The 18,370-nt window shown below is 46.8% G+C and overlaps 1 long non-coding RNA gene across 1 annotated transcript; it reads left to right on the top strand.

The window, feature by feature from the left end:
• The first annotated feature begins 1,146 nt into the window (after positions 1 to 1,146).
• Positions 1,147 to 15,251, top strand: LOC123377945. Its single transcript, XR_006582394.1, has 3 exons — positions 1,147 to 1,411; positions 6,770 to 6,876; positions 14,991 to 15,251. It is a non-coding gene; the product is annotated as an uncharacterized LOC123377945 (long non-coding RNA).
• Positions 15,252 to 18,370: the final 3,119 nt, after the last annotated feature.

Raw genomic sequence — 18,370 nt, 5'->3', positions numbered from 1 at the left:
ATCTTGGGGAAGGGTGTGATTTTTTCCAGGGTGCTAAATTCATTGAGACACTTAATTCCTGCTGGCTTTGTGAAAGGCACACCCAGCTCCCATCGAAAGTATGGCCCTACAGTCACTTGCATCTCTTCTCCCTCCAGTCCTGCTACTGCCAGATGTTCCACGCTGCTGTGACTCACTGCAACCTGGAACACACCCAGGCAAGGCAGAAGGTGCTCAGGCACTTATCCTCCCATCTAGCCCAGTCTGCTGAGTCTACAGACCCCGGCCCTCCAGGACTAGGAGGCCCACGTGTGGGAGGCCATGCTGGTCCCAAAGCAGATGGCTACAGGCATCTGGAATTTGGGTTCCCCAGACTCCTACAGGGCCACGGCTCACCAGTTTGTTGCTGGCAAGTCCCCAGTGCTGGGATTGTGGTGGTGGAGGTTTGTGAGGTGATCAGGACTGTGATTTACTCAAAGGTTGTGGCACAGGCGCTGACTCCATCAGTGCCCCAGGGCTCAAGAACCCACAGAAAAAAATAGGGGGTGCTCAGCACCCACAGGGCCCAGACCTTGGCCCCTTCCCTCCATTCCACCCGCGCTTCCCCCCAAGGTCCCATCCCACTCAGACTCTTCCCCCTGAGCCCCGCCCACCACTCGGCCCCAAGCCCCTGCCCCTGCTCAGCCTCTCCCCCGGCAGCTCCACCCACGCTCCACCCTGAGGCTCCACCCCTGCTCAGCCTCTCCCCCGGGGCCCCGCCTGCTGTTTACACAGCGGGGATGCGGGGGAGAGGAGCACCCACTGGGAAAAAACAAAAGTCAGCACTTGTGGGTTGTGGGCATAAACAATGGCCCTGAAATAATTGCCGGTTTGGAGAGAATGGGCTTCCCAAAGTGAGCAGGGGCTATCAAGAGACCTCGTGTGCCCATAGTATGCCCACCACAAGGAGCACGAGCACAGAAACTACAGAGGATACTACTCCAGCATGATGCAGGCTTTGGTCACGGACACGAGCACTGCCCAGGTGCATGTCGTCAGCGTGTTCCAGAGCACTGCTCAGCGTGCTCCAGAGCTCAGCGTGTTCCAGAGCGTGTTCCAGAGCGTCAGCGTGTTCCAGAGCTTTGTGCGGAATGTGGGACATTAGTCCCATCAAATCACATTATTATAAATGGAGTCACTGCCCCACTGGCATTCTAAGGGACCCTATGTGCCCCCTTTTTGCTACGGCTTGTGAAGCCGTGCCCTAATCTCCGAAGGCCTGGCGACAGGAGCTGTGACTACACAAGCAGTCGTTCCGGAAGGGTGGTTGAATGTGCATTTGGCAGATTGAAATCCCTGTGGCGATGCTCACAGAGCCATCCGCTGCCAGTGTCAGCAATGCCGCCCATTGTTTTTGCCTGCTAGGGTCTGCCCAATGAGTGCCAGGACACAGGTGAGCCATTGTGCTAGGAATGGACTCAAGACACTGCTAGACTGCTAAGTCGGTACACACAGCCAGCAAAAGCAGCTGTCATTACTGGAGCAGGATCCATGCACTCAGTGGCAATCAGGGATGCTGTGTGCTCTGACATAATGGGTTTGCATGGTTCAATGGGTGAGGGGGGGAATAGAAATTGTGTGTACAGTATGTGAACAGTGTTATGAACAAACAAGGACTGAAATAGTATTTGTATTATGCATTTTGTGTACTCAGGCCATGAACCTCACCACGCAGTTTATAGACTCATAGGACTGGAAGGGATGTTGAGAGGTCTCCTACTCCAGTCCCCTGCACTGGATGCAGTGTGGTGGGACATATGAAATGTTGCATGCAGTTTACAAAAACTGGCCCTGTACTTAAACTCACAGCTTAGTTGTGTGCTTGATGTTTTAAAAGTAATGGGCTTTTTACGCAATTTAAACTTGTCACGTACTTCAAAGCACTGACGTTCCTCCACAGTAAATGTAATAAACTGTGATAATGACACCTTAGTAAATATGGGACACTTTACTTGTAAACAGTCATGTAACAGAAACTCTCGCTGTTAAAAACCTGACAGGAAAGCCAGCTGCCAGCAAAACCTCCAGCTCCACAAACAAAAACAGTGCAAAGCCCAGGGAGCGGCAGATGTGAGGAACTGCTGCGCACAATGGGACAAAACACGCAGGCTCTGTTCAGGGTGCTCAATAACTGTCACTGTTTCTGAGTGTCCACTGTCTCTCTGTTCTGCTTGGGTTTCATGCACATGGGCCGCTGGTGGACTGGAGTGGGGGACATCTGGTAATCCAACTATTGGTCATTCCTTGTGACGTAGGCCACCCAACTCCAGTATTGTCCAAAGGGTGCCTGGGCTACAGGACGTGGTAGCATGGAGGAGACTCTGGCTGTGGGGCCGGAGCAGGATGTACAGCTTGAGCTGGAGCTTGCAGACTCATTGACATGAGTATGAACATCCTCTCAAACAGTTCTTTCTGCTGCGTTCTAGCTTCCTGCCTGAGTCTACATCCCTGCTGCAAAAACTGCACTGCCCGTCTCTCTTCATGCTGTCCAGCTTCTCTCTCCCCGGTATTCCAACTGCTGGGTGGCCTTCTGCAGGATCTCAGTCATCATTTCATCTTGGACTTGCTTCCTTCTTGCTTGCGGCACCACAATCCGCCCCCAAGGCTCCTGGCTGCCTCTGTGCGCCCTTCCACCTCTTGCAATAGTAGGTTTTAAGCTGCTTGACTTGCTCTCTGCACCGCTGAGTGGTCTGGTGGCTCCCCAACGCCACATTTCTTGGACTCTTCCTGGAGTCCAGCGCCTTGCTCACCTCACAGCAGAGTTCCGCCGTGTTCCGCTGGCCAGGCTTCTGTCTCTCGGAGGTCATAGATAACAGCAGAGACTGTTAAATGTGTTTCCGGGTCAGCGGTCAGTGTGGGAAGGAGGTAAACTCTGCTAAGCTGCATTTTAACTGTATTTGACCCAAGTGGGATTACTTCCGTTTCCTGGGAATCAGGTGGAAAGTGTTGGGGTAGAAGGACAAAGAAACGCAGGCCAGGGGGATTGTGGGATAGCGTTGGCAGAATCGCCAGACATGAATCCACTGGCACCCAGCCCCCTGGGTAGGTACCAGGACCAGCGTTCTGAGGGGCTGGCTGACTGGAGCCAAAGATTTGTGTGTGGACGGGAGAAGGGGCTTGAGCGGGAGCCCCAGTTTACAATGCAGTGCAGCTATGCCCTATTTTCCCGCTCTTGATATTCACCCCCTCTTGTCAACTCTTCAGAATAGGCCACTTCCACCTTAACTGAATTGGCCTTGTTAGCACTGACCCCCCACTTGGTAAAGCAACTCCCACCTTTTCATGTGCTGTACATTTATACTGCTTACTGTATTTTCACTCCACGCATCTGATGAAGTGGGTTTTAGCCCACAAAAGCTTATGCCCAAATAAATGTGTTCGTCTCTAAGGTGCCACGGGGACGCCTCATTTTTTTTATATTGCTTTGTTCATCCACCTGCTAATTTGCCAAGATCAGCCATTTGCAATCAGGCTTGTAGGGGCCTGATCCAAAGTTCATTGAAGTCAGTGGATGTCCTTCCATTAGTTTCAAGGGCTTCGGATCAGGTCCCTAGTTACTAATGTGTATTGACCATGTTCTAATATACAGCAGACTAGAACCTACTCTCAGATACTGGACACCAACAAACTATCAGGATTTAGCAGTTTCCCAGATCACAACCGTACCAGTGTGAAACACCCACTACTCCCCCCCACTTCCCCACTCAGATACAGAGACAAATATTCCCAGCAAAAACAAATTTTAAAAGTTCCACTCATCCAATCAGGAAACAGAAAAATCCCATGTGGACTATGTGTCCAATCAAAAGTCTTGAATTTTGAATATCAAATCGTCATGGACAAGCTACAACCCAAGAATTAGAATGATTCCTTTCTCCCCTCCTTTGTTTATTTAGATCGTAAAGAGCAAGGACGTCTACTATGTGTACTTGCATCACCTCATACAGGAGAGCCCAGATCCTGGTTGATCACTACCATAGCACAAATGGGGAGGAGAGGTGCGAAACTCACGGAAGTTAGTCGGCGCACAACTTAGAGTAACAAATGGATTCAAGAACATCCCTGTCTGTGAACAATCCATGAACTCAAAGAGACAGGCAGGCTTTGTCCTGTTATCGGTTAAGAAGTATTTGCCATGCCTTAGTTGTCATGAGACATCCACTGTGTATAATATAACTGGAGAGCACCATGACTCCATGAAAGAACGAACCGATGATTTTAATGAAATATCTAACGTAACTTTCCTTGGTGGCTCATGCTACCATTGTGCCTCCCATTTGAAAGCCCCTTCCATCCCCCCATGGAGTGCAATATTGCAGATCAGACGCAGTATGGCCTAAGAGTTCAAAAATCAGGAGTCACAGCCCCCCAGAATCATGAGACTGGCTTAAAAGTCATGAGATTTTAGAAAATAATAAATTTTAGGTGCCTTCTGGTTTTGGAGCCTTTAGGGCTCACAATTTCAAGCTTTTCTACAAATGTACCCATGAGAGCTAGAAACGTACTTTTATTTTGATGAAAGCTGAGTTTCCCACATATTCACATGACTCTGGGACCTGGAGCTTTAAGAAGAATCACCAGACATCACAAGATTTGCAGTAAAACAGAGTGGGCAACCAGATGGGTGGAAAAAATGAAAGCTGCATTTGAACTGTTGCCTTTTCCTCTCCACGGGCATGAACTGATGTCACTTTTTATTAGTGCCACAAACTGCTTTCTGCCACAAGCCAAAGTCAGATGATGATACGCAGGGGAAAGGGCTTTGGGGGTGTTTCTTTCCCTCCTTGTAGCCATATGGACAAAAAGGAAGAAACTGTCAGTTTGGATATTGGTACAAAGCCTTCCATGCAATTCTGATTACAGGGCAGGATGAGTGACTGCTTGACACAAGCAAAAAACTCTGGCATTTTGTTCCCCCAGCTGGAGCAGTAAATCAAAGCATATAAATAGTTTCACACAAAGAAGAAAATGATGCTAAGATACAGGGAGGAGGAAGGACAGAAGAGGGTTTTGATCAGCCCCTTTGTGCTTGCCATTCTGCTTTCCCATCTCCCTCTTCTCTTCTGCTTTCTTGCTGAAACCAGATGGGTGACACTTTATGTAAGATTTCCCCTGGTTTCCACACTGAACCTGCTTCCCGCTAAGACCCTGCAACATTATAGGAACATTTTTTCCTTCCTTCGTGACCAATAGCTAACTGGCACCTGGAGTTGCATGGTGTTTTAGGGCAATGGAATGGGCTCTGGTCAGGTTGCTGGGGAAGCCAGTTAGTGCTAGGAGCCAATGAAATACGCAGTTTGGAAAAGTGACCAGGGGTTAGAAGTACTGAACCGTTCACACAGCAAATTAATCTGCCTTCCCAAGAATGTTCACCAGCTAATCGGAATGCATTACCAGCCAAAGCAGTTTCATAATGAAGCAATAAGACCCAATGAAGTTGATGTTATCGTAGGATAATTGGCCATGTCAGGCAGCCAGATGCCCCAAGGTAAAAGCGAAAGCTGTTTAACGTACTGAGAAGGTCAATCAGTAGATAATGTCCATTTCCCATTAATTTATTGTCTTGCTGTATTTGCGGTTTCACTGAAGGAGTTTTTAGCAGTTCCATTCTTAATGGGGTATGTGTGAGTATTTCAGTCACACTCAGACGAGGGAGAGGCCACCATCTCTTATCAAAGGCTTTTTTTCTTGTGGAGCAGCAGTTCTCAAACTTCACTGCACCGCGACTTCCCTCTGACAACAAAAATTACTGCAGGACCCCAGGAGGGGGGACCGAAGCCTGAGCCCCTCTGCCCCGGGCGGGGGAGCCAAAGTTGAAGCCCAAGAGTTTCAGCCCTAGGCGGGGGCCTGTAACCTGAGCCCCACCACCCAGGGCTGAAGCCCTCAGGCTTCGGCCCCGAGTGGCAGGGCTTGGGCTTCAGCTTTGGCCCTGGGCGGTGGGTCTCAAACTTCAGCCCCGGACCCCAGCAAGTCTAAACAGCAGCCCTGGCGACGCCATTAAAACAGGGTCACGACCTACTTGGGGTCCCAACCCACAGTTTGAGAACCGCTGTTTCGGAGCAACAAACTGCCTTGCTGAAGTCACTGCCAGCCAGCCAGCCAGCCGTGCATCTTAGAGCAGGAAATCTGGAGACAGCAAACCTTTGCCTACAGATACGATGCTCTAAGGATATTTGGTAGACCCTCTTATCCAGCCTCTGCCCTGCGAGAACAACTAAAGACCTATAATCCAGGCCTAGCACAGTCCCCGGTGCAATCTGGGCTCCTCATTTACATGAGGAGTAGCCACGGCTTCCCATGCCTCGTAGCCCTTAGGCACTTCAGGGGTGCTCTGGAGTCTTCCTCCCAGTATCCTTTGTGATAAACTCCTCTGGGCTGGGCCTCTATTGTATCTGCTTCCCCCGATTCTGCTTAACTGAGGCAAAAGAATCAGTTTCAAGTGTAATCAGCAACAGGTGCTTGCTTCATTCAGACCCAGAAGAGCCTTCCAAGGCAAGTACAGCTTTGCAGGAGGACAGCAAAGCAAGGTACTTAACAGATTTTCATTCCTCAGGCCTCACGCTTTACAGAGAAAGGGTCTCAGTCATCCACCCTGCCACGCCGACTAGGCCATACCTTAACCGGGCACGGGTGTCTCTGTTAGAACACCGCTTATCCTGCTGCCAATTAAGGAGGCTCATTGGAGCCTCTGGTCATTGCTGCTTTCACCAGCAAAGAATGTTTACATTTGGATTTGTTTTTCTTTCATTAGAGAAGAGGCCTGGTCTGTGGCTAGGACTGGTTTCCAGCAACTCCCAACTTCCAGTGCAGAGGAAGGCTAGTCACACAAACACCCTGCCTCAGTTTCCCCAAGTGAAGGTAACAATCTCTTCCGTTTTTAGAAGGGTGCTATAAGGATCAGCTGGTTAACAGCTGCCTCTGAACATAGAAATGGACAGGGCTTTTGAGAGACAGCCACCTGCTAAAATTCCTTTTTCTGAAAAAACAAAATAGCTCTTCCCTTTATGCTGAATTCTCCCTCTGCAAAAGCTCTGGACTTTTTATTAGTGTCAGCTATGAAGTTCCCCAGTCAAAAATGAGTGATCACCTCGCTACTTAAGAGGCTTAGAGAATAAACCGAGCTTTAAACAATTCGTAATTACTAAGGGGAGGGGAAAAAAACAAATAAACCTTTTAAAAATCTAAGCTCGCTGTAATCTTCAGCAGAACACAGTATTATCACAGTTTCAGTAACAAAAAATACACACACGTGTCTTGCACCAAGAGAAATCCCGGGACAGATGGTCCCTGCAGAGCGAGAGCTACTAATACTAATCAGGAGCGATACGTGTCGGGCCAGACTCCGCGCTGCATCTCCTGGGAGAGGAAGGACAGAAGGCCCAAGCCAGGTGGAGCAAGGGGCAAGGTGCTTTATGTCACCTATGTGCTGCCCACATCTGGGGCAGCTGCACAGGCTGACATGACCACTAGCATTAGTTAGAACAGCCTCGGGGCTGCTCTGCCTTACAGCAGCCTCCCCATGGCTGCCTATGGACTGCAGCTCCGAACTCCCCTCCTGCCCCTGATTTACCCCTAGGATACTCCCTATGCTTGGGCCTGGGGGCAGCATAGGGCTGCTTACGGTCAGCCCTGTGCTGCTCCTGTGATGGGGAATTCTCCTCAGATCTCGTGACCTCTTTATAGCCCCACACCCTGCTGAAGCAGCATTTGGGATCTCAGCGGGGACCAGAAGGGAGCCACAAGGGACCAAAACCTGAGAAGTGCTGGGTGTCTACTGAGTGCCTGCACCACAACCCAGAGTTCTTGGTCCGCTCAGCTGAGCGGCCTCGTTCTGGTGGGACTGGTGGAAGAGGTGTGTGGAGAGGGGCCCTTAATAAATGAGGCTAGGGAGGCAACACAAGCCCAGGGGTCAGGTTGGAAGAAGGCCCTGAGGTGGGAATGGGAGATGAAGCCATCTCCTACTGGCTCACCGTGTGCCTGTGGGTAAGTCACTTGGCCTTTCAGCAACTCAGTTTCCCTTTTGCACAATGGAAATAATCCCCCCTCCCGCCACATGTTGGCATTGTGAGCAGTGATGTCTGCAAGGTGCTGTAAGAAAGTACCGCGTGAATGCAAAGTGTTGTTAGAACCCTGGGAAGCACAGCGTACGTTAGAAGAACCTCCCGCGGGGCTACTCTAATGTACACCAGGGCCAGGGAGGGTCCTTCATGGCCCCAGAATAGCTGGGCATGTAAAGATGGCTTTCCGCCTCCTTCACCTCACTTCCCTGTCTGATGTGCAGAAACAGAATAAATGAGAATTGGACAAAGGAGGGGACCAACGACCCAACTAAGAGCTGTTCCTCTAATAAAAGGAAAGAAAAACTAAGACCATTGAAAATTCAAGAAGGTCTGTTCTGAATGAGAGACTCCCTCAGATGACACAGACATAGAGGGGAAAATGTTGATGGTAAAATAAGTGTCATCACTAGAAATCTGCAATAACTGACACTAACGGCCATAGGCTGAAAGGGAAAAAATGAGAGGGGAGGAAAGAGTTCAATATTTAAAAGTTATTGGCTGCGCAAATTCTTACTCCTTCCAATCCAAAGTGAAACCTTTCCAAGCCAACGCGTGTGGGGTTCATGACGGGACAGTCGAGAGAGCCGTAAAACAACTCTGGGAATGCCATACAGGTCGCAAATAAAGTGAGCTGCCTCATCCCAGCAAGGTAATTATTTGAATCTCTATTGTTTCCCCCTTCAATGAAATAAATAGGTAGTTATACATATTTTTAAAAGCCAGATCGTTCTCTCAATCGCTGATGGAAGCTCCACTCACTTTCCAGCACTGACTCTCTTCCCAGCCCCAGGCTGATGGGTAATTTGCATAATTCAAGGTGTCAGTCCTAAACAGACCTAGCTCTAATTGGTTCAGTCATGCTTACAAGTTCAGTAATTAGCATGATCCATCCAGAAGTACCTGCCTGTGTCTATCCCGGAGTGCCCACCTCTTTCACCTGCCAATGCACAGCACTGAAATCTCAGCTTAGCCAAAAGGTTTTAGCACTTCAAGAAAAAGCTCCTATAAATATGCTTAGGATGAGGTGCAGAGATGCTGTGACACACAAGGGGCCTTGCCCATGGCTGGTGGGCAGAGTTATAGGAGGAAAGAGGAAGCTGGTGAAAGGAGACAGCATCCTCTCTCCTCCAGGGGGGTGAGTAGGCGGTTAGAACCCTTGTCATTTTAACTGACGTGTCGTGGTTTTGAGTCTGTCGTTGTTGGAGGCAGGGCCAGCCCTGAGGAAAGGGATGTGAAGAGTCCCATGGCTGTGACTTCGTTGCCATTCCCCAGCGGGGGAGACTGCCCCCAGCTTAGAATGGTCTGGAGTGGCACAGCTGTGGCGGGGATGAGGAATGGCGCGGGGCACACGGGGTCAACCATGAAGTGAGAAAGTTAACTACTCTCCCACTGCTCCTCTCGCAAAGAGCACCAGGAGGGGCTCCTGTGAGAGAGACCTGGTGGTGGAAGGAAAGAGTTCTGCCTGCTGTCAACACCCCACATGGGTAATTCTTCTTTGTGCGCTAAGGGCACTGAGATAAGTGAGAGAAGGGCAGTCAGCACCTCACTGGAGGCATTCTCCGCCATGCAGGATAGGGCCCAAAGTGGGTCAGACTCACCGCCACCCTCTGCAACATGTAATGTCAGACCACTCCCATGGGACTGTGTTGTCCTCCCCCGTTTGGATTACACTCCCATGCTAACCAGTGGAGATGCTCCTTTAGCTCAAGTGGTAGGGGGCTGTTGTTTTAGATCTAAAGCTCTCGGGGTGTGACACCCCGGCATACAGTTTTGTTAGCAACAATGTTGTCCATTTGCAACCAGGGATTCATTACAAGGGCAAAGAAAGAAACAAAAGCACGTAAAAAGTGGGATTCTCTTTGCAATCATCACAGCCATCGACACATTGACCCACGAGGAAGACTGGTCAGACCAACATAGTGTCAAAGAGAAAATGAACAGATGAAGGATCTCTTCCATATTCATTTCACTCAGGTGTGTTTCATTCTAGCCCACTGACTCTCTAAATCCCTTGCACGCATGTATCCAGTGCACTTTGGAATATCCTTAAAAGTTTCACCTCTTTGTGGAATGTGCTGCTGCTCCCCTACACACACTAACAGACCCATGGGTGAATTCTTTTTACTTCCTGTTCTTAGGCAGAATGGGCTGCTGGCAACATTTCCCCTCTTTGCCCAGGATAACAGAAAGTGTTAATTCCTCGTGGGTCCCACCCTCACATTTGTCCATGGAAAGGAGAAACGGTTGGGAAAGTAAAGCTAGTGTCATCATGAGATACTGGACACACATTGCAAACCAGCAGGCCACCCTTGTGAGGCGAGTGGCCTCCAGTAACGTAACGAAGGTCAGTGAGAAGGTGGAGTTGGTGCCATGTATACCCTCATTGTGTATGTCAGACCTGCACTTGGGCTACTTTAATGCGCCTGATAGTTTGGGTTTTTCTTTCACAAACTGCAGCTCTTTGAAAAAACTATTCCAAAGATATAATTCCAACCGATCCAGCAAAGGCTAGTCATCCTCTTTACCAAAGTCTCAGTCTTTTTGAGACCCAAATGCTTGATCTAATACCCAAGAAAGTTAATTGGACTCCTATTAACGTTGGATCAGGCCCCCAAAGCGCTACCCAATGTTCTTGCTCATTTCTAACTCTATTGCTCACTGTCTATCCCTGACATTGCTTTGGCTTGTTCAGCTTCTAGAAAACAGCATCAGTTGCTTGCCTGTTTACTAGCAGAGCTGTTTGGCAGAAACATATTGCGCAATATGTTTATTAATTCTGTACAACTTGTCTAACACTACAGAGCAAGCAGACCGTGAATACTGCTCATATACAGAGAGCTCCCCGGTTAGAACTCACTACTCCGGCACAAAAAAGACATACGATAGCATTCAACCACTATGTCACTAAAATGGTGAAAACAAAATCTCAGTTTGGCCCATCTACATTTTGGTTGTGCTCTCATTGAGCTGACAAATTTCAGTCAAAATATATTTAGAGGTTTATCATATTAGAGAATGCTGCATCAGGTGACCAAATGAGCAATTTATAAATCGGTGCATGAATTTATTGTGTGAAAAGATAGTTATTCCATAGCCCCAGCCTCTACTTCTGCTGGCTGAAGAAAGCGGGGGAATGAAAGCTTGTAAAAAGGGGGAAATAAAACATGTTATTTCTTTATCCTTCCCAATTAAAACTAGACGGTATCAGACAGTTCTTGTAACAAATTCAAAGGAAAATTAGTGAGAGTTATATATTTCCTAATATATGGGGCCCAAATCTACAGTCCTTCCTTCATAGGATCATAGAATCACAGAGTTGGAAGGGACCTCAGGAGGTCATCTAGTCCAACCCCTGCTCAAAGCAGGACCAATCCCCAGCTAAATCATCCCAGCCAGGGCTTTGTCAAGCCTGACCTTAAAAACCTCTAAGGAAGGAGATTCCACCACCTCCCTAGGTAACCCATTCCAGTGCTTCACCACCCTCCTAGTGAAAAAGTTTTTCCTAATATCCAACCTAAACCTCCCCCTCTGCAACTTGAGACCCTTACTCCTTGTTCTGTCATCAGCCACCACTGAGAACAGTCTAGATCAGTGGTTCTCAAAGTTACTCATGGAAGAGTTCTGTGGTCCAGTGGATGGGCCACTGGACTGGAAATCAGAAGACACGTGTTTATTCCTGCTCAAACAGTTCTACATTAACATGTGCTAGGGAATTTTTAGTGCGTGCCAGCAGGGTCCATGGGCCAGTTAGTGCATGACACACTAGCACACACTACTTCCACCACAGCTCCTTCCTGCTGCCAACTTCCTGTCTTTATACCAGCTTCCCTCCCACCCACCCCCTTCTTTCTCAGCTGGACTCCGTCTCCAATCAGCCTTTCCAGCTCTGGCTCTCCATCGGGTGCATCATCAAGTTAATTGGTCACCTTCTCAGCCTCATTAACCCTTTCAGGGCTGGTATGGGGTAAATGCCCCATCATACGTACCCTGTGTGTTCATGAAGTGCCCAGCATAATAGGGCTCCAGTTGTACTGGGGGCCTCTAGATCCCACTTTAATACAAATAAATAAGAATAGTTGACTCCCTATGAGTTTTGCATGAGTTGATTCAGCTGGTTTGGACAAGTACAATACATTTCAGTTCTCTACTACTAATCATGAAATGGTACAAATTAAAATAGTGTTTATCTTAGTGCAGCAAAGTGAGGTCACAGAGATCACATGGCAGAAATAGGAGAATTCCCCATCTCACGCCAATAAGATAAATATCACTGCAAGATAAATGGTTACTTTTCAGTTTGTACCACTGTGGGATGAAATACATTTTTTACATTCAAAACTGGACATTTGAAAAGATGTTTTTGTTCAGCATTTACCAACATGCAGTTCCGAGAGATGCCAATGTTTGCTTTCTTTTATAAAAACAATTAAATGAAAATTTAAGAGATAAAATAGCATATAATATAGCATCAGAACTGAGATGGGAAATATCATCTACAATATTCCAGGACATGAAAGCACCTCCCAGTTGCATATCTATGAAATGAAATAGCTGCATGTTTTCCTTGAGCAATCAAGTACTATTACTTTACTTTGTCATATTTTTTAAATACAACAAAGATGAATATCAATTCATATCGATTAAGATGAATATTGAAAAAAATGAAATTTAGAATCTTGTCCTTCTGAATGAATGTTTGACTGTATTAAGGAATGGTTGGATCCAAATTTCTAGTCTCATAGGAGCTGAAAGTGATGCCATGTATAGCTGGAAAAGTAAAGTTTTCCTAGATGTGCCATAAGCCCTCAGATTTGAGCTATGATTTCTCACATGTGATCTATGAACAGTCAGACCTGAACTACTGTTAAACTATTAGCATTTGAAGATCAAGCCAGACTCAAATGAAAGAGTAATTTTCCTTATATTTGCAATAAGGTCTCATATTTCACATGCAACTTCAAGGCCATGATAATCTGGTTGTTCTTAATGTAATATCTATTCTGCATAGAGTTTCCTCCGCTAGCACCAACAGACCCAATGCCTGCAGTCCCTGCCTAGTACTTACTGGTGAAATAGTGTACTATACAAATGAAACTGTCTACTGAAAGTATCAGAGGGGTAGCCGTGTTAGTCTGGTTCTGTAAAAGCAGCAAAGAATCCTGTGGCACCTTATAGACTAACAGACGTTTTGCAGCATGAGCTTTCGTGGGTGAATACCCACTTAGTCGGATGAAAAGAAACTGTAGGAATGCTATTAAACTGAGTTTGAACAATCCAGGTAGCCAGTTCCAGCAAGAAAACCAATGAACCACCTCCAAGGATCCGCTTGAATCAGGAATAGGAAGAGGGCTGCATACGCCTTAGCATAGAAAGCTTTACACTTGAAAGACTGCAAGAACTCTTCCCTTTTCTTTCCATAAGGAATATTTAAATCCATCCCGGTACCTTTACACTTAAACAATCCACAAATCCCTGCAGAAAAGGACACACAGAATATAGGAGGCTCTAATTCGACATGGAAGTTGGAGCTTCTAATTGTCTTAGGGATTTATGCACCGAGTTAGTACAATACCATATGGCACTCTATAGTACAGTATGGTGTTTTCCTAACAGGCTGCATAAGCTGCTAATAGACTACGAGGTCATAACTGGTTTCCTTATTAATGCATTATATTCTATATTCTGCCTCAGCATCTGTTCCATTTCACAATTAACCTTTCTGACTGAATATTTTGTAAGTTACATTGCTAACTTCTTATCCCTCTAAAGGCTCATATTCTGCAGGATTCACCTCAGAGCGATGCTGCCACACATCTTTTAAAAAACACTATTGAATTTTGGAGTTTAAATGTTTCTGGCAAGCAGCTGTGTCAAGGCATGTTTCAATCCCACTCCTAGCTACATATGGCAGGAATGCATCTGCTCTCAGGCAGACTGGTGATCAAGGTAGAGGAGTATGTTCTCTCTGTGCTCAGTGTGGTTCGGGGGGTATTTTCAGGTGCAGAGGCAGAACCAACCCTCTTTTACCCATGCATTGCCAGGAAAGCATTCTCTTGTCCTGGGTAAAGCCACCCACTAATTAGCCACCGAAGTTAAACATCAGGTGTTGTGTTTCTTTGCGCAGCAGACTATTGTTTTGTAGTAAGTAAAATGTTTGTGTCCTGGGGAGAGGGAAAATTTTAAACTCCAGGGTGCCTGTATTTGCGCGTCCAACAACTGCCTTTCACTTCCAAGTTGACATGAGAGGGGAAGCAGGCTTAAGTAGAAACAAGTCACATGTCAGCTGGCTCTGATACACCTTCTCCTCTCACCTCCCAGTGTGATGCACTCCATCTGCCCCCTGCAGACTCCCACCCGGTATGCTCCTACAGCTCTCCCCTTCAGCGCTACAGCCTATACTCCCCTCCCAAGAGCACGCTCAATTCCTGCTGACTTCAATGGGAGGCGAAGACACATGGGCCCAGATCCTCGAGGGTATTTAGGCTCTTATCTTCTTTTGAAATCAGTGGACATTAGGAGCCCAAATACCTTTGAGGAACTGGCCCTTGGTGCCCCATAGAATTGGGCCCCTAGAGACCAGGGTTAAATTCTCTGCTGCCATATGAAACACAATGGAGTTACGCCAGCTGAGAATTTGGCCTCCATCTATTTTCTTTCACTTCCCCCCGTTGGCTGCCTGTTGTCTGTAGTCCCAACAGGACTTTGTGTACACACCGTAGCTGCACGTCAGTGGGGATTATCAGTTATTCACATTGACTCTGTGGTGGGAGCATGAAGCTATGTCCTGTTGTGACTGTTTCCAAAGTGCCTGTTATAAAATGGATGCAGCTTCACTGCCATGCCCAGTCTGCTGCCTGTTACATGGAAATGGCAATCAATAAACAAAGCTTTTCTCTGCTTTCTTTGTATTAGAGTTCTGATGCAATGCAGGAGAGCCTGGCAAATGATTGCAAATGAGCAGCATACGACTGCAAACACCACAGGACAGCCCTCGAGTCCTTACAAAGCAAAAATAAACCTGATCAGCAGCCACCAGCCACGGGAGCAAAGGAAAAAATAACTCTGCTTTGGAATCTGTTTGTCTAACGGCTCCCCCGGAACCCGCCTTTGCCCACCACTGCATGTACAAAGTGTCCTGCAGCAGGAACAGCCAGAGCGTGTGCTCAGCTGCACATCGCCGGGAAGCCGGGCTTCGCTGGGTGAGTGACCGTTAGCTGTCTGATTTCTTTTTTGGTTTGGATTGATCACACACAATTATTTCATAGGAGAACAGTGCAGCATTGTTGTCAAGTCAATCATCTTCATTCCTCTCTGTCCACTCTTAGCTTCTGTGAGGTGTCAGTTTGAGGGCCAGAGGTAGAATCTTGGACCTTTTCCAGATTTTTTGTTTTGTTTTAAGTGAGACAATTGAGCCAGGCTTCAAAATCATGGCCCTCTCTGCACTGAAGACGTGTTAAGGGCATAAAACCAAGGAGCAACAATTTTGCCACAACTGTGTTACAAGTTCCCAGCTGTCCCTTGCCTTAACTACATATATAGTCCCTTTATGAAGTTACTGCACAAAATAAAAGTGATGCATGAAAATACAATGACAGATTGCTGACCCATGCATGGATTTATGGAATCATGGCTGTGCTGTGCTTCTGGCAGGGTCACCCCATATTAAGCAGAGAGGCAGCCAAAATGCAGAGCAAGTTTAGAAGAGTCTATATCTACAGAAGCTACCCTCTAGACAGCTCTTTATTTTCCTGGGACAGATAAATTGAGTCCCCTGTAGTTTACTGTATGGAGTCTATAGGGAGCTCCCTTATAAGCCAAGATCCCATCACCTGAATGGATATATTTTCAAAGGACGAAGGCTCGCTTAGGCCTATCCCAAAATACAGATGCAATTGTGCCACTATATTTGCACATTCAATTAAAGTGACTTTGGATCAGGCTTTCAATGAGTTGTTTATTGCAAACGTATTTTGGTGCATGCACTACTCGCTAACCATCCCCGGCTGGAAATTGGTCGTTGGTACTGTGTGATGGATCATCTCAGTTACATGGTATTGTTTCTGCTCCATGAGGAAGTGCTTTCAAGATGGCCACCCCATACATATGCCACATGAGTATGTCCAGCACATCTTCATCAAGTCAACGTTTGCAAACAAATATGTGTTGATGCAAGCGTTCTTGGAAAGGAAACAAAAGGATTTGTGGAGTCCAAAGCCATTTCTAGTCAAATAAATCCTTGTGAATAATTTTCTGCCCTATTCCCCCAAATCTAATGCTGAAAAACGTCATCGCTGAGAGCTCTGCGGGACCCATGGCTGTCTTATAAAACTTTCCAGCATTTTGTGCTTGCATCTTCGAGAAAGAGATGCCTCTTGGAGAGATTTGTATATGAATTCTGCCATAACTGCTTGGCCACTAGAAATCCCAAACCAAGATTGTACAATTGCTCAGGGGTTTATCTGACCTCTGCCAACATTTTAGCTCTTTGACACTCAGGCTTCCTTTTAAGGACATGGTGCAAAGACACCTTTGGTAGCATTGATGGATGACCTGCTTGTGCCTATGGAGAGAGATCCAGCAGTGTAAACAGTAAGGTGTGTCCTGTTTGTAGCCTTCTGTAGAGCTGACTGAGTGGACTACTGGCTTTAGTCCTTGCTTTCAGAAGGATCCCGGGAAGTCATAAATGACAGCGTCTGCTTGTCCCCTAGAGCCCTCACATGTGGAGTCCAATAGACATCAATTTCTCTCCTCCTTTCCAACACACGAGGCCTTCTGGAGAGATCATGAGATACCACAGCCTGTAGTGCCACCAGCATGCTGCCAACCCCCAGAGTTACATCTCCTCTCTGCAGCTGCACTCATTGCTCTCACAGAGATGTCACAATGCCTGAGATGGAAAAGCTTTTGGATGGAAAACAGCTGGCTCAACCATAAACCAGGCAACACAGAAATGATACTGAAAGGAAGAGGGAACCACTAAGCAGGGTCCTAGACATCTGCACCACAATTAAACAGCCGCTTGGCCCAAGTGAGACGGCATGGGCCAGCCACAAGTTTTTAACTGCAGTATAGACATACCCTAAGGAGCTAAACAAGATATCAAGCTCAGCCTCTATCCAGGGCACCCACCTGCTTATTGCCATTACAGGACAAAGCTTCAGCTCTTATTAAACTAATCTCAGCTCCTACTCCGTGCCAGTGCCAGAAATACCTTCTTCCATCTCTGGATTGCTGGGGGATTATGCCCATTTCTCTCAGACAAGAACATGGGCACTGTCACCCATGCTCTTGCCACCTCCAGTGCACTCAGCACAGGGCAGAAGATGAAAACCAGATAGATCTGGCTGAGCGGCACTCAGCACAGGGACTGAGTGGGAGAAAAGATAGCTCTAAGCCACCTCCCATCCTTCCCATCCTGAAGTTGACCAGTCCAGCACCTGGCATAATTTAGAGAAGTCTACATGACATCCCATTCTGCTATCTGGGAATCACCAAAGTGCAGTGCTCCTTGGCCACACCCTCTCCCACTGATGACAAACTAGCTGCGCCATTTTTTCACTGCCAAAGACTGACCAATGCCACAGGAATCCCCTGCTGCCCCTGTAGGGCAAGGCAGCTGGATAGAAGAAAAAATATCTGGCCCAGAAACCCCAATTTGTGCGCCATGCAGCAGCCAAGAGCACATTGCACCGGACCTCATGCCTTCTGCTAGATCACCATTCAATTCCAGATGTAATTGTAAATCCTGGCCCTAAACTTTAAAGCCATTAGTAGGCAGGGCCTGTCTCTCTCAGATACAATAATAATAAATTAAATTTTACCTTGACTACATAATCTAGTTCAAGGCCTTGAGCATTCAAGGCCAACATTTTAAAACTAGCTTAAAGCTGCGCACCTAAATAAATGGTCTGATTGTCACAGTTGGCAACCCCCAGTGACTCCAGTATAATTTTGAAAGATTGCCGTTAGTAGCAATGGTGGGGACTGCGCACCTTTGAAAAGCTGGCCTTTATTTAGTTGGCTAAACGTGGACTTAGGTGTTTAACTTGATGCATCCAACTCTGAAAATGTTGGCCCATTGGTTGTACTAATTAAATAGGCTGGATATAGTCTGAAGTCTTAAATATACTTGAAAGCACAGATACATTTATATATATATTAGGGCTGATTGAAATTTTTCCAAGTTATTTTAAACTGAAAATTGGGTGTTTGACTATAAATTTTCACATAAAGTGTGCATTTTCCTTGAAAATGTTTGATTTTTCATCAGAAAACTGGAAACCCAAAATCTG

Source organism: Mauremys mutica, chromosome 9, assembly GCF_020497125.1.
Source record: "Mauremys mutica isolate MM-2020 ecotype Southern chromosome 9, ASM2049712v1, whole genome shotgun sequence".
Taxonomy (NCBI): domain Eukaryota; kingdom Metazoa; phylum Chordata; order Testudines; family Geoemydidae; genus Mauremys; species Mauremys mutica.
The sequence above is the reverse complement of the archived record's forward strand: the minus strand, read 5'-3'. Positions and strand labels throughout refer to the sequence as shown.